The sequence below is a fragment of the Canis lupus genome, chromosome 14, assembly GCF_011100685.1.
Source record: "Canis lupus familiaris isolate Mischka breed German Shepherd chromosome 14, alternate assembly UU_Cfam_GSD_1.0, whole genome shotgun sequence".
In the NCBI taxonomy this organism is placed as follows: domain Eukaryota; kingdom Metazoa; phylum Chordata; class Mammalia; order Carnivora; family Canidae; genus Canis; species Canis lupus.
In genome coordinates this window covers 51068479-51086201 of record NC_049235.1, presented here as the reverse complement: position 1 = coordinate 51086201, position 17723 = coordinate 51068479, and the positions used below count along the sequence as shown (strand labels likewise).

Below are 17723 nucleotides of genomic sequence, written 5' to 3'. Positions count from 1 at the left end.
CCATTATTTGGACTACAGTTAGATATATAACAGTTATTGCATGCTAACTCATATATGGTGGCGATGTAGCCTCAGAATTCTATTTAAGGCATATACTAATATAAAACTTAAAAAAAAAATTGGGTCCTTTACTTGAAGTAGAAACATTTTATTTTGTCAAATCATCTTATGTATAGACCTGTCAACGAAAGTATGTACTACTAAAATGCATGAGTTGTTTCTTGGCTACCAAAAGACAATAAACATTTTATTGGATAGAATTTTTTAAAAACCTCAAACTTTGTAGCTAATGAGTATCCTGAAGTATTTCTGTAACTCTGTTAACCAAATCGATATTTATTAATGTTACCCATACTGTCCACTTAGAATACTAATTACTCAGATTCTTGAATTCTTAAATGTGCTGAAGGGTTGGCAGAATTTGAATATGTTGTGTTAAGATATCTGATAATTCATCATTAGCAATTACTCCTGAAGGTTTTTTGATAAATGCCTTTTATTTTCTGGTTTTCTAACAGTTTTTACTACAACTAGGTGTTAGATCTCAAATGCTTTTTCTGCACCTGTTGAGCTGACAATGATTTTCTCTTTTAACCTGTTAATGTTATCAGTGACATTTATAGATCTTTTAGTGGTAATCCCCTTTGCATTCCTAGAAGTTTATCTTATTTAAACAAAAGTGTTTTTATGTGTCACTGGAGTTTAAAAAAATATTTGTTCACTATACCTGTATCTAAATGCACAAATGAGATGAGCATATTATTTTTCTGCTATCTGGTCATTTTCTGGTTTGTTATCAAGATTATATTGGCTTCATGGAGTTGAGAAATAAATCACTCCATACTTTCTCTCCCACTCCCTTGTTTTCCATTCTCTGGAAAACTTTATGACTGAAATGGTTTGTTTATTGCAAGTCTGATAAAACTTGCATCTAAAATCTCTGATTCTGGCATACTTGTGTGGAAAACTTTTTAAGCTAGTAATTCCATTTCTGTAATAGTTATAGATATATTGGGATTTTAATTTTTTCTTGGGATTGATTATATTTTCATAAAGGTTTATCCATTTCATGAAAGTTTCCCAAATTGCTGGAATACGAGTATTCATGGAATTATCTTATTTTTTTTTGTATTTTTTAATTGGAGTTCTATTTGCCAACATATAGTATAATATTTTTAAATTGTTATGTCTCAGATTATGTTCTAGTTCTCATTCTTAATATTTATTTGGCCTCTCTTTTCAATTTTTCAAACTCATCAGAGGTTTATCTGAATTACTTGTGTTTTTTAAAGATTTACCTTTGATCTTAGTGATTCCCTAATTAATTTTTACTTTCTATTTATTTCTTGTTCTTTATTATGACATTTCTTCAATTAAATTTAATTTTTCACTAACTTCCTAAGTGCCACACTTAACTTATGAATTTATAGCTTTTATTCTGTCTTAATAAAATGTTAAACATCTTTGAACTTTTAGCAGAGAGTTTTCTTGGTATGTGTGATAATGAGTAGAGACCCAATTGGTTTCATTAATATACTTGGCTTATTTATAAGCAAAGTGACTTGCTCACTATATGACCTTAAAACATGTATCATTTAGGGATCCCTGGGTGGCGCAGCGGTTTGGCGCCTGCCTTTGGCCCAGGGCGCGATCCTGGAGACCCGAGATCGAATCCCATGTCGGGCTCCCTGTGCATGGAGCCTGCTTCTCCCTCTGCCTCTGTCTCTGCCTCTCTCTCTCTCTCTGTATGACTATCATAAATAAATAATAAAAAAAATAATAAAAAACCATGTATCATTTAAATTTGAGTATTAGCAAAAACTCTTGTAAACTCCAACTGGAGAATATGGAGATTTCAGTGTACTATTCTGTTAAGTATAAATCCAAACAGAAATATTGATTAAAGATTTGTTAGTGGGATTTATCATTTTTTCTACAGATGGCAAGTATATTGAGCATTTTGTTTCTAACTTTTAAATTTTTTTGAGTAACTTTATAATAATATGTGGTCCTGGAGACCCGGACATAATAAATTATGACACAGTTTTATGCATATAAGTGAAATTTGCCTCCAGTTACTTTGACATTTTATTTCTTTTGAGATACTTAATAATAATGTATTCTGTTTGTGCATATTTACGATGAGGGAGAAACCAAACATCATATCTTCATTGGTCAATTTTAAACAGAATTAGAATTTTCCAAACTGAGTGCTAAAATATCCTTTACAAATTATGTCATTCAGTAGGTGAAGAACCAGACACCTAAAGCTGCACTGTGGTACTACTAGCTATGGAGCACTTGCAATACAGCCAGTCTGAACAGAGACGTATCCTAAGGTGTAAAATACACATTGCATTTTGTTTTGTTTTGTTTTTTTTTGTTTTTATTTTTTATTTTTTTGGATTTTGAAAAATAAGATGCAAAAGAATACAAAACATCTCATTAATAAATTTTATATTGATTACATGTTGGAGTTATAATATTTTGGTTATATTGGATTAAATAGTGTGTATCATCAAATTTACTTTCACCTTTTATTCTTTTTTACCTTTTTAATGTGGCTATTAGAAAACTTAAAACTACATGTATGGCTTACCTTAAATATCTGGTGAACCATGCTGGTCTTCTTGTATACTTTCGTGGCGAATTGGTAAGAAACTGATTAACAAAACCCAGGCCTGTCTATTGCCTATTTAAAGCACAAAAAATAATTTATTTTCTTCTCTTCTCTTTTGTTCAGTGAGTTTATTTTTGCTAGCTGAGTGTTTTCTTAATTTGGAGAAGTTATAAAATCTAACAGGAAGCGCTATTATTTTATCAAGTAAAACATATGAACCAGATAAAGTGTTAAATTATAAACATTATGAGCAACATTCTGAACAGAAAATATTCTTAGTTAGTAGAATGCTTCCCAAAACATTTTAGATTATTATTATTATTTTTAAAGATTTTATTTATTTATTCATGAGAGACACACACACACAGAGAGAGAGAGAGAGAGAGAGAGAGGCAGAGACACAGGCAGAGGGAGAAGCAGGCTCCACACGAGGAGCCTGACGTAGGACTCGATCCCGGGTCTCCAGGACCAGGCCCTGGGCCAAAGGCAGGCACCAAACTGCCGAGCCACCCGGGCTGCCCCATAAAACATTTTAAATTTCAAAAAGTTATAATTTTAAATGACCAAGTTTAGAATTTCTGAAAGCACATTATGACACTCAGAGAAATAAATATCTTTCGTTAGTAAACATATGTTTAGAGAAGAAGATGAGTTTCAATTTAATTATGGTCATGCTCATTTCATTGATAGTATAAATTTGGGTGAATTTACAAAGCATCTGTTGGAGAATGGTTAGACCCACCTCTGATTTCAAATTACATTTTGTGTTATGCCTGGGCTGAATAGTTTGCAATGGAGCCTTGGGTTTTACTTTACAGAACAGCTTGTTTTTCAGTTTGATAATTAAAAGGAAAAACTGGAGTAAACTATCCTATTTATTATCTACATTATCCAATGGAATACATATTTGTGAATCTTAGAGAAAATGTATACACAGTATAGTTTTCTTACCTGTTTAGAATCAACATCATAGAGTGTTCTATAGCATCCATGAATATGGCAATGTTCTAAAATAACTGAAAGCAGTGTGATTTGAAAAATTAGCATTTTGGATAGAAGTTAAATTTGCATTTCATAACAGTTTTTCATTCTAAAATTACACTTTGCAATTGTAAAAGCACATAATTACCTCGAAGCTTAATTACCACTACTTTCTGTATGAAGTGAAAAGTGTTTAGTTGTAAGTGCTATAATGGATGATATTACACAATTAAAAAATCTCACCCTTATGAATTGTGTGTTGACTGTCTGTCATTGGTGTTGGGTTTATTTTGTATTCAACACTGGAGATTATCCATATATGTGTGTGTGTGTGTGCGCGCGCGCGCATCTTTCTTCCTCTATTTGTCTATCATCTATCTATCATCTATCTATCATCTATCTATCTATCTATCTATCTATCTATCTATCTATCTATCTATCATCTATCAATCTATCATTTATAAGACTGCTTTGAAGAGCTGGAAATACTGAAATAAGTTTTCTTTGACATAAAAAATGCAATAATCTTATTTTATAGGTTTCTAATTCTGTGTCAAAATATGTGTTTGCTTCTTGAACAGTAAAAAGCTAGAATAAAATGTTCCTTTTGTATATAGAATGTGGGTCCAGAGATTGTTCGCATGGTAAAAAACTAAAAGAATTTGGACTGAAAGAATAAACAGGGCTGACAGTAATGCCTTTGAGTTGTGTCATCACTGAGGTTAGATTTTTTTTTTCCCCTGCTTGTGCTACCATGTAGCTGAATAAGTTCATATAAGTATTTAATAATCAGGGTTCCCTGGGTGGCTCGGTGGTTCAGCACCTGCCTTTGGCCCAGGGCGTGATCCTGGAGTCCCAGGATTGAGTCCTGCGTCGGGCTTCTGGCATGGAGAGCCTCTGCCTCCATGCCTCTCTCTCTCTCTCTCTCTCTCTCTATGTCTATCATGAACAAATAAATAAAAAATCTTTTAAAAAAGTATTTAATAATCAATAATTGTCTAGAGATTATTAAATACTTCTATGAACTTACAAGATGTGTTTCACTATTAGATTATATTTTTTCTTCTTCTGTTGGACCTTATAATTGTATAGTATAATGCTGTTTTCAAAATGGAAGATAAAGTTCTATCACCTGATAAACTTTTACCTTTTCCCATTCTTTGCAGAGTGTGTTCTGTCATGCAGGAAAAATCAATTTTTATTAATGGATGCTTAGGATAATTCATAACAGATATGTAAAGAAATTTTTACTAGGAGATAGATCTAGAAAATGATAGATTTGTTGGACAGATTTAAGTAATACAAGTGCTTCTGAGTAGTTGTTCAGAATCACAGCCTTCAACCAAGGGCCACTCCTCCAGCCACAGCAGGGAATTCCCACATAAGACAGATTATGTTCTGACCATTCCAGTGATTTCTAAGGATAGCAGTTTCATAGTTTTCATCAATAAAAAGTCTTGGCCTACAAAATTCTATAGACATTATAGCATACTGCAGGATCATTTTGAATATTAGAAGGGAAAATCTTATCCAGATTTTCCTATAGAAGATGATGAAGATCTTATCATGTGTATGCTCTTTGATGATGCATGAGGAGAAGAAAATACCTGCTTCATTATTTACAGTGAAAAATGAATGGTTTTACATCCTTTTATGATATGTAACTATATCAGTAATAATAAAATAATAAAGCAGTTGTACATGTGAGTCTTTTTAAATTTCTAGTCCTATGGTGCTGAATTAGTAGAGTACAATGAGTTTGGCATTTTGTTCCATAATGTATCAGGGACCCATGAGATTAAATTTTTAAAGAATAAGAAAGCATTTCTGTGATTAGAATATATCTTGTATGTGCACAGTATTTAATATTATCATTTTGTCTTCTAAACTTAAAATCATAACATTTCATTGCAAATTTGTGTCTCTTTTTTAACCTGAAATGTTCTCCAGCTGGGAAGACTAAGTTGGTGCAATTTTTCCAGACAGGAGTTTAGCAGTATCATTAAGATTAATATTAACTTTTAGAAATTTATTTTATGGAAATAATCGAAGATGTGTATAAATATTACTATACAATAATGTTTATATTACATTTATTTTTAAGTGGCAAGAAGTTGGAAACAACTTCCAGAAAGAAAGTGGTGATTGATTTTTTAAAAATTATGTGTTCATAAACAACGTTATTTTAAATAGCTCCAAACTGAGAACAAATGAAATATCTATCTAGAATAGGATTGATGAGTAAGTTGGGGATATAAATTTAAATTTTATAGATCAGCAAAAAGTAATAAAATATTATAACAGAGAACATATATAAATTTCACAGGTACTCCTGTGTTCCTATTTCTATGAGTTCAAAGACGGACAAGGTTAATCTGGGGTGTTACAGTGAGAAATTTTTGTTGCTGTAGAAGAAGGATAATGACTCAGATAAGGCCTGAGGAACAGCTTCCTGCAATGGTGTATTCAACTGTGTTCATGTCAGGAAAATACATCCAAGCTATGCTTAAGATGTGTGCATTTTACAGTATTTATATTACACAATAGTGAAATGTTTTTAAAAGTAAGTATAGATTATTTTGGTTCAGTTGAAAACATGCATTGTGGTAGAAAACTGTGTACAATTATGTACATATCGGCAGATGTAATGTAGGTGAAAGGCTTCCTAGTGAAACAATTCTTTTTGATATTTTGGCATCTCAGGTGGCTTAGGGATTGGTCAGAAGAGACCACAGCTTACTCACTATGAAGTTCCAATTTATTTAGCCAAAGTTACAGAATTTCACAAAAGGATAATGCCTACCTGCAACTGGTTCAAATACTGCTTCTTTTAGAGAGGATATTTCTTAGCCCCTTGGTTTTCTAGCGGACAAGCAGCTGCCAGTCACATTCTCCCCACAGTCCGAGCCAACCAGAGTTGAATGTTATGTTTGCCACCACATTGTTATTCTCGGGACGTGTCACCACCCCCCAAAGAAAGGACATGTTCTCTGTGCTTCTGTGCAGGAAAGTATTACAAAGTTTTAACTCTTGTATTTTTACTTCACAAGCAGGAAGGCCATATTCATCCTAATCCTGAGGAAGAAAGCAGATTTATTACACCTACATCTCTTCCCCCAGCATAGTTTTAATAAGAACTAATTTACAGTGATTTTTATATTACAACAGTCTCCTTTGTGAAATGTAAAACTGAAACTGCTACTCAGGAGTTTATTGATTATCTCCAGTTCACAGCCATTAAGATTCAGAACACTGAGGCTGTGTATTCCAATGGAAATTCCTTTCTGTAGATAGTGTTGCTTGCATTGGTTCATCATTACCATTTTTCTCTTTTCTGAAATTAATTTGAAAGTCAGATTTAACAACTTTAGTGATAAAAAGGGTTTTTTTTTCATGTTGAAGTATGGGCTTACCTGGTGTTATTTTTCTTATTGTACTTAAAAATAAAATTCTGTTTGCTGATGTGATGCTTATAATTCTTATTAGGCAAATCCTAAGCAATATATCCATAGGATAATAATGCTAATACCTTTCTATCTACCATCATTTATGTTTCTAAGAGAACTTTAAAAATCTAAGTGAGAAATAAATAGCTAGCCAGTCAGTATATGATAAATCAGAAAAGATAAGGCAGTAGTTAGAAATTTCCATGAAACATATTTTAGAGTAGTTTTAATTTCATTTTTAACATTTTTAAAGCCAGCTACTGAATATAATAATGTGGCACAACAGTGCATATGCATCTTTAATTTTCATAGACTAAGAAACAAGATTAAGTAATGAATGAATTATTGTACTGTGAAATTAGTGGGGATCCTTTTCTTTTTCATGAAAAGCAAAAAGCAATGATACATGAGAGCCTTGTTAGTATGAATCTGACTGGGAGAATAATTTGATGAAATGTGAAGTCTATCTGCAGTGCAGTTTCTAGTCCAAAGAATTTGAATAAGTGTTAGGAGATATGAATTTGTTTCCGCTTCATCTAACCAGATTTGGTACAATGGGGTGTGCAGTTTAGAGGGAAAAATTTCCTGGTACTTAATAAGGCAATAATTCATGCTGAATGGATATGAGCAGTAATTCAATGAAAAACTGATTTTTATAGTGTCCTAGTATTGGTAACTTTTGGAGATTTGTGTGCTTATTGTTTAAGTACCATAAAGAAAATACATAGTTTTCATTAAAAGGTGAACAAATTTTTTTTCTGTACTTTATATGTATTTTGTTAAAAGTTTAACCATTTTTCATTTGCAGTTTTAGATGCTCTACATTCAAGAACAATGTAGGTAAAGAAATAATGTGGCTCCAGAGTTCACTGATTTCTCTTAGCCAGGAGTGGCTTTATGCATAAACTAATTTTCATCTTTTAGCAAGAGAGGTTTAGTTTTACATTGTGAATCAAGACATCCTTTAGCAGTTCAAAAGGTCACACAGTCAAGATTACTCATCAGAAAGTTAGACTCATTATTGAGTTTGTTGTAAATCAAAATACAGCACTAATTCTACATAGTAGCCTAGTGTTTATTTTTAGAGCATGTCGTAATCTGTAAAACAAAGAATTCATCTTTAGTGTAGGTATAATGCCTTGTGTTGAAATTAATAAGAGGAGTTTGAATACCTATAATTAATCTGCTTTAAAATTTCCAAAGTTGTGATGAGTTTTAGATACTACTTTGATGAGAGCTTTCTTTTAAAAGTAGATTAACTTGCTGTCTCCCATCAGGCAGTACTTCCAAACATAAAAATGCTCTTTTAAGAAGATGTTATTTTCCTCTCCTTGTAATATATGTTTTCTTAAATGCCTTTAGAATTCCTTACAGTAAAACTGGAGGGTTTTGCATTTATATTTAGTTCAGAAACACACACACACACACACAAAATATTGCATTGAAGTTTGATATTCGTTTATCCAAATTTAAAAAAAATGGGGTTTTCTTGGTTCATTTTCAAAATTCATGAAAATACCTGGCACTGTGCTAATCCCTAGGATACTATAATAATTGGTTCCTAATGTGTTAGCTCACAATCCAGTAAAGACAGTAATTTAAAAAGAGAAATTGAAGAAGTGGCATTAGAAGAAAGTAAAAGAGACATAGATGATTTTCGTAGTAAAATCTTAAAGAAGATGAAATAATGGTCTTTTTGTCCATTAGGAGGAGTTGAATTGTGGATAAAGGATGCAGAACATCCTGTTAGCATCTGCTGTTAGAAGTTTTATGGGCAGAGCTGAAGTTAAGGAAGTGATCCTGTTCCTTAGGAAGGATGATGAGGAATGGTTTTTGTATGTGTAACTGTTATTTTTTACTATAGCAGGCCAAGTAAGTTAAGATTTACTTTCCTAAAATATTTTGTACTGGAGAAATTGCCAGCATGAGAAACAAACCACACTAACGTGGGATGTGTGCAGTAATAGAGGTGTGTGCAGGACGCAGTGGGAGGAACGAACACCACACGTGTGCTGAACTGACAAGGAGCCTAGGAAGTTACACATAAGAGGAGAGGCAAAGAAGTGTAAACAAAGCAGTATGGTGGTCATTTTAAGTACTCATGAGTACCTAAGTCCCCAACTTCAATAGTTCTACTTGATTCCTCCCTTCTAAGATTTTTTTAAAGCAAACCCAGAGATATGACATTACTTCATCTATAAATATTTCTCTCTGGACCTATAAAAAGTCTTAAAACTTTGCCATCATACCATTGTCACTCCTAAAACTTTGATGATAATTCCTTACTATCAAATATTCAGTGTTAAAATTTCCACTATTACTTGATACTTGATTTTTTTTACAGTTTTGTTCAAATCAGAATCTTAAACAAGATCCACATTATGCATTTTGACTATGTCCTTTAAGTACGTTTTAAAATCCATAACTTAGTCTTTTTCTTTCTCTCTCTACAATTTACTTTTTGAAGAAACCAAGCTAGTTGCATTGTGGCAAGTTGGATTTTGCTGATTAAATACCTGAATCGTCTTTGAGCTGATTTCTCTGTGCCCTATGCTTTATGTAAGCTGGTAGTTAGACCTTTCTAGATTATTTTAAAGATTTGAAAAAAAAAAAAAAGAATGAAAATTCAAGTGGATTGCCTGTGGTGGGTTTCAGGAGAACTGAGGTTGTCCCTCTCCAAATTATTTAAGGCTAACAAATGCTGGTTGAATCTTCTCTATGGCCTTGGCATTACAGAGTTCAATAAAATTCCAGTTCTCTTTTCAAGTGCTTATAGTACTTATAATAGTTTCTCGTGACACAGGAACAACACTGGCCAGCTTGCTCAGGACTCCCTGGGACAATTTTCTCTATGACATCCTGACCCGAACATAGGCAGGCAGAGCAGCTTTCTAGTGACAAATAGCTTTTCCTATGTAGTAAAGGCCATCATTGCTTATAACCTCTCCAGGCATCAGGATTGGACTGTGGCTAATGAAATGGCCCAGTGGTCATGTGGAAGCCATGCAGAAGAGCAGGTAACCCCAAGTAATCTACTAGGAGGCCAGGGAGAAAATTGAGCTGAAGCAAGAACAGTACAGTGATTTAAACAAATCTGATTATTTCTTTGAGAAAGGATAGCAATGAGGCTGTGTCTCTGCCATAAAATGGATCCATATGTAGACACACGTACATATTTATATAAGTAATCTTTTTACTTCAAGGGTGAAAAATTACATAGCAATCAATATCTTGAGTGCTTAGTGGAAAAACAAAGTGCAGAAAATATCCAAACCTTGCTTCTCCTTAGTTGGCTTTGTTTCATGTTTGAAATGAAAAGCCAGCTCAGTGGCAGAGCCAATTAAAGCAAAGGTCTGTCAAACTCAGTCCCAAGGACTCAGTTGCAAGTATAGTCCAAGTTTGTACTGTCAAGATGAGTGGTTTGTTACATGATCTTAAAGGTAACAGCAGATCATGTACTCTTTAATGCCAGGAAGTTCATTTGACTGCTGTGGAAAGGGTGGAGGAAACTTTGTCCATGTCTCAGAACAAGGGTCCCTGGACTGACTGCCTATAGGGATGAGAGCACACCATGTATCTTGGAGATGATTGGGAGATTAAGGAATTGTTTGAAGAGATAATGAAAGGCCATATTTAAAAATTCAAAATCTATGTATCTATGGTGGCTTGTTACCAATGCCTTTATCAAACTTTAATATATTACTTAATCCTGAAAAGAGATCATTGTATTCTGTTTGGTTTTCATGTCATGGATGAGATTTTACATTTTCTTGAAAGTTCCCACATGGTGAGGGCGGTGTCACAAAGTCAAATAAAATAAAGTAGTCTTGAAAAGAAAATAAAAACAAAAAGTAAAATAAAATTCTGCTGAGGTTGGACCTTTTGGCATTATCCAAATTTATCAGCAGACTAACAAGTATTACTTCGTGGACTATGAGAATAGCTAAAAGTTGTTGTTTCGTGGCTTCAATTGAAAAGTGACTTGTTGTTAGATCACCTGGTCCCCCGAAGAAAAGTAATCTTGGGCATAAAGTGACCCCCTGTTTTTCATATACATGATTGCAGAGGACTCAAATTCTATTTAGTATTTTATTTTAAGAGGCGGGTGCAGAGGGAGAAGAAGAGGAAGACTCGCAAGCAGAGTCCATGCCCAGAGTGGAGCCTATAGGTGCTCGATCCCATGACCTTGAGATTATGACCTGAGCCTAAATCCATAGTCAGATGCTTAACAGATTGAGCCACCCAGGCTTCCCTATTTAACATTTTATTAATTTTATTACATTTATTTAAAATCACATATATAACTTACTGATTTAAATAGTTTTTTATCCTGTTATATTTCATAAAGAACATTTCATTTTTCTATGTGCATCTTCAACATCAGTGTTTTCCTTGCTAGAGCCACACTGAGTCATTCAGTAGTGGTTCAGAATGCATCATCTTCTTTTCTGTCTAAGCTGAGTCCCAACATGATGTTCTAAATGGAAATTATATATCAAGCTCTAAGAACCTATTTACAAAACATGAAGAAATTATTTTTGTTAGTTCCCCGCCCCTCCCATTCTCCCTGTGGTGTATGTTTGTGATATCTTCAACATAACTACTTACTGTGTTTCTTTTAATGTGCTACTTAAAGGTTTTTATTACAGAAGCAGCATGGCACGTGGTTAAACGCACAGGCTCTGGAGCCAGTCAGCCTTGTTTTGAATTTCAGCTCCATCACTTAGATCGCTGACTTTGGCCTCATTAATTGGTTTCATTTTTCTTTGCTGTTAATGATGGTTCCCACCTCCTAGAGTAGTTTTGAGAAATCAGTGAGTTATTCCACACAAAATACTTAGAACAACTCTATGTTATGATAACTAAGAATAAGCATTTGATAGTAAATAAACAAATATAAGCATTTGCTAATACTACTACCCTACACATGCACTCCTCTACTATTTGCATTTGTGAGATCATATTCCCAGAAATAATTTCTAGAACGAATAAAGATGGAAGTAAACAAATCTGTCAGGTGACCTTTGTGAAACAAATTATTTTAATCTTTTTTTTATGTTACTATGTCTTATTATATGATAATTTTGCTTCAGGTAAAAACTGTCACCTACTGAAATGTTTTAAAATTAACTTTGTTGAGATATAATTCATTTGCTATACATGTCACACATAAAGTATATGATTCAATTTTGTATACTCACACATTTGTGTAGTTACCACCACTATGTAATTTCAGAGCATTTTAATCACATCAAGGGGACACCCATACTCTTCTGCATTTGTTCTCTGATCTGTTCTCCTCCAGCCTTAGCAAGCACTGATGTATACTTCTACTCTGCATATATGAGGGATTGCCCCATCCTGGCAACTTCCTATAAGTAGAATCATACAATATGTAGTCTGTTGTGACTGGCTTCTTTCACTTAGCATCTTTTTAAGGTTCCTGATGTTAGCATGTATCAGAACTTCAGTCCTTTTTTTTTGTTAAAAAAAATTCCATTGCACAGACACACAATTTTGTATTTTCCTCAGTCAGTAGAGACTTAGGTTATTCCTACTTTTTGCCTATTATGAGTAATGGTGTTGTGAACACTGGTGTAGAGGTTTTCATGAGGGACAGTCTGTTTCTGGGTCTCACGGAATTACTGGATCATATTATATCTCTGTGTTTCACCTTTTTATGAAATGCCAGGTTGTTTTCTAGAATGGCAATTAAAATACGAGGAAGCTCTCTGATCTTAGCAAGAGTCACCTACTATTGTTCAATTAATGCTTCTCAGATTGTTGTGAGTCTTTGGTTAATTTCTAGGATTCTGATAGAGTTCATATTGAGAGAGTTCATAGTTTTTAGTGGTTTCGTTGCTTTAATGGAGGTCCTGGGTTCACCATTCCAGAAGTGTTTTTCTTATCTACTGAGGTTGAAATAGTTGACCTAGAGAGGGCTAAGTTTTCTGAAGTGATTTCAAGTCCAAAAGCCAGGACTAGGTTTGTGATGGCTGAGGTGTCTCTGAGCCTTCACAGTAGAAAACTGAGGGAATAAGAACTGCCTAGGGGGACCACATGCTGAAGTGACCCATAGGGGAGATTCCCTTTTTATGTGGATTCATAGGTATTGCCAACATGTTCTGATTTGCCCTATGCATATTGACATGATAAGACCAATTCTCATGCTTTCTTAGTTTTCATAAAAAGATATATTACAGTAACTAGTAACAAGAATGGTACAGATCCCCTAATTTTGAATTACAAGTTCTTCTGTTTTTAGTTAATGTTATCAGTTACCTGAGAGATATTTTTAGCTACTATATTCATCTGCAGGTATATCACATTGCACCTCTCTTCATTTAGTTTTTCTATTCCTTTGTTTTTTAAAAAAATTCTGTAGAAAAAAATACTTTTGGCTCATATTCCTTTAGTCTGTCTTAGCAGGTTGGGATGTCTGTGTTCTGGCTTCCATACTTTCCAGGAGCTGCAACTGAGTTGACTTCAAATGAAGAATCGAGCTAGCCTGTCCAGAGAGCAGCTACCCATTAGCATATGCTTTAATAGCATACTCTCCAAAGCCATCCTTTGGAATAATGTTTTTATTTATTAATTTATTTTTAATTGCTCGTTTTGCACATTGTTTCTCTTACTCCCCCAGATTTCGCTTCACAGAATTATGCTCCTTAGTAAGAAGTGGGTCATGGTTCTAAAATCCCTTAATTTGGTTTTAATGTCTGTGATTATCGACTCTGCAATCACCCTGATGTTCAGGTGACACCCTGCGAGTGAGTAGAAAAGTTCATTGTAATGAATCATCTAGGAGACATATCATTGCTATCACATCATCTTATTTGGTAATTCCTGATTTTGGTGATCTAGCGGATTTATACATCCATTCTGGGAGATTTCTTCATTGTTACCCCTTACAATAGATATTTGCCATCTGTGACTTGTTTATAATTAGATTCAGCCATCCAAAATGTCAGTCCCATGCTGGCTCAGCTCTGTGTGCCATTTTCTGTTGCTCAAAAGGTATCCTAGGTCTGTTATTTCTTCTTTTTACTTTTACTTTTTTTACTTTTTTACTTCACCAAGATCAGTATATATTATTAAAATTTAATTATTTGAAAGAAGAAATAGATATTCCCAATTTAATGCTTATATATGTATATATTTAAAGATTTTATTTATTTATTCATGAGGGACACAGAGAGAGAGGCGGTGACATAGGCAGAGGAGGGGAGAGCAGGCTTGGGGAGCCTGATGCAGGACTCGATCCCAGGACCCTGGGCTCATGACCTGAGCCAAAGGCAGATGCTCAACCTCTGAGCCACCCAGGCATCCCTAATGTAATATATTAAAACAAATTGCAGTAGGCGATCACTCTTGGTGGTATCCTTTATACCTGTGGCTTAATTACAATTTGCATGGTAATAGCTCTCAAAGATATGGCTTGAGCCCAGTTCTCTCCTTTGAGCTCTCACTCTTTATATTTGACATCTCCATTTGGATGTTAAAAACACCTCAAAGGCACACATGTGAGAAACAGATTTTCAGCCCATACCTGATTGTCTTTTAGAGTTTTCTTGTAGTGAATAATACCACCATCCATACCGGTATGAGTCAGAGATCTAGGATTCATTTTTGACAGATTCTCTTTCTGACCTCCATTATTTGATCCATTAGCAAGCACTGTTGGTTTTATCTTCTAAAACTGTCATCATTCTGATTTTTTACTATCTCCCTCGCTCCCTAGGCCTACACAAACCACAGCAGTAGCCTCCTACTTATTCCCTTAGCATTCACTGTCCCTCCAATCAATTCTTCCTATAAGAGCCAGTGATTGAAATATATTTAACATTGTTTTCTTTTAAGTAGGTACTTTAAAGAGTACAAAGATATAAAATTCAAAAGGTGGAACAGGCAGTGCAGTGAACAGTAAGCCTCCTTCCTCCTTCTGCCATCCAGAGCCTCTTAGTTTCTGTCTTCAGAAGCACTCTGTGTATTTCTTGCAGACACATGTGCGTTATTAGCAAAGCACCTGCTTAGTGGATAAGACCCAAAGACTTACTTGACATACTTGCCTGGGTCTATGAGCGCTCAGCACTTTCTTTAGTTCTCTCTGCTCCAGCCACACTGCACCATCGCCCCTGCTTTTTCTGAACTCTTTACACGTGCTATCCACATTTCTGCCGGGAAGATTCTTCTTTGTTCTCTTCAATAGCAGTATTTCTATTGCTATAGATTCTTCTTTGTTCTCTCTCTAGCAATATTTTACCTACTCATATGTAATATTCCAAGTTAAACAGTACTTTCCCAGGAGAATCTTCACCAAACTCACAGTCCAGATCAGGGTCCTCTGAAACAGGATCTTACATTTAGCCTTCATAGCACTCGTCACCATGTGTTTTTATATTTAGTGATTGGTTAATTTCTCTCTCCTTTCCAAGACTCTACATACCATTAGGACTTGTATTTGGTTAAATTATGTTGCTCAGTATTAGCACGTGAATGGCCCATACATTCCTGAGGGGGCTCGCTCACCTTTGGGGAGCACTTCTCTCAAAGTCACCCAGGTCAGTTGTTTCTCAGCAACCCAGTTGCTGTTTCTTTAAACAGCCAGTCCTCCAGAACCCCCACCGGCTGTGAGTTTCAGGTATTTTACCTCAGCAGCCTTCAAATAAATAGTATTTCAGATAGTAAGGAGGGGGAAAAGAAGTAAAAACTATGCAAGCACAAGGGAAGAGGGGATTCCTGGGTTATACAAGTTATATTTGAGCTAGCCCGCCAGTCAGCATTATCCTCAGCTTCTCTATGGAAGGTGTGATTTTCCCTTTAGCAAGCACTCCAAATATATCCCTTTCCTGATTGCATGGCTTTTCAGCTCTAAGATCCACAGAGGGCAGAGATGGTGATCTGTCTTGCTCACTGCTATATTCCCACTACTTACTATCATGCCTGGCAAATAGGCACTAAATAAATATTTGCTAGCTTGGAATTTAAATTGAATGTGGCTGCATTGTGTTTGACTTAGAAGTATCGTAGGAAAAGGAATAGTCATTCAGGGAGAATCTAGCACATGGGGACGCATAAAGAAGTGTTATTTGTGTTCATGGTTTGGGCTCTGCTTTTGTCTAGTAAACATAGTAGATTTTGTCATAACAGGGTGGGTTTGCCTTGCAAGTAAAATTGCCTTATAATAATACAGAGATTTCATTAGTCCAGCAAATAAATCTTGTCATTTGATAGGCTTGCAGTGTATAAATTATCACACTAAAACTGAAATAATAATTTTTAAAAAATGTTTTCCAAAATGGATCAGAGTAAAGAAAGAATAAAATAAACCTATTTTAAAGCTTCAGTTAGGCCACTAGTTTGTGCATAAGAGTAATATGCATTTTAAATATATAGTACCTAAGTTGGTTTCTCTCTAAGGCGCGAAATGATTACTACTGTTATCATTTAAAATGAGAATGCATTTTCCCCCAGTTCATAGCTCCATAGATATGCCATCTCATAATGGCCCTGATGAAAGGATCAGCTATTGGGTATGGTTTCAATTTACTTTTGTGTCGTTCAATTGTGAGAGCCATTTTCATTAAAGGTATTATTCTTTCTCTTGACTTCACTAAGGAGTGTCTATAAAGAATGCTTTCTTCCTGCATCAGCGGAACAGATTTGGAAGCAAAGGAAAATAAATTTCTAAAAAATAAATATTTTAAAAATGATCCAAAGTTTTTAAAATGTGGATGGGATAGAACATTTTTATTTTTCTTTAAAAAAAAAAGTGATCCAACAGTATTTGGCCTTTTACTGATACTGTCTTGTCAGTACTTTTAGCGTAGCCGTGGTGTTATGTATTTATTTCTGGTTGTTTTGAAAGAGTCAGTGCTGCTTGGTCTATAGTCATGGATATGTAGTCATGGTATGTACTCCATTGATTTAGCCTGGAAAGGAGTTGGAGAGATGGGATTCCTCAAACATGTATCAAAATAGCAAGTTACTTCCTGATAGTTCTATATTATTGTGATTATATACTGTGTCACCCCTTTTTAAAATCCGTGCTTTTGCTTATTTCTTGTTTGCAGAGTAATATAGTCATTTCTAAGGATGGATTTTTTTCTGTGACTTTGTATTTTGTTTGTTTTTATTTGTAAACATTGTTCTGTTTTGTTTTGTTTTTTTTTACCTCAAAACAAACATGTAAGTATAAAGTATTAATTGGAGCTCACACCAAAAAGAATCATGGTCCTTCAGCTGCTGAGTGATTGCAAACTTCAGAAATATCTTAAAAAGGAATATACAACTCTGCAGTGTAGGCAGTAGTGTAGGGCAGGTTATGTTCTGCTTTCTGTTCATAATAACAAAGATGTCACGATCTAAAAATAAAATCAGTATGATGAATTTCAGTGACAACAATGAAAGTTTTGGGGCCTGGAGAGTTGTTCATCTAATTGAGGGCATTGCTTTCTCCTGTCCTCAGGTACAGAATATTGTTCCGTTTTTAAGCCATTGAGGTAGAAGAGCTTTATATTTTAAATTGCAAGCTAATAAATGCTCTTTTTCTCATTAACACACATGACCTCTATGATTTATGCTTTCATGCATACTGGCCCAGTTTCTCAGTCTCTGTTAATAGAGGCTGAGAATCTGTGTTTAGTGTGAATTATTTTCTAACTGAATTCCTGTAA

The 17723-nt window shown here is 34.5% G+C and overlaps 1 protein-coding gene across 5 annotated transcripts in view; it reads left to right on the top strand.

Moving 5' to 3' along the window:
- The window catches only part of IMMP2L (inner mitochondrial membrane peptidase subunit 2), an 848583-nt gene that overhangs the window by 367463 nt on the left and 463397 nt on the right, over positions 1 to 17723 (top strand). The window lies entirely within an intron of this gene.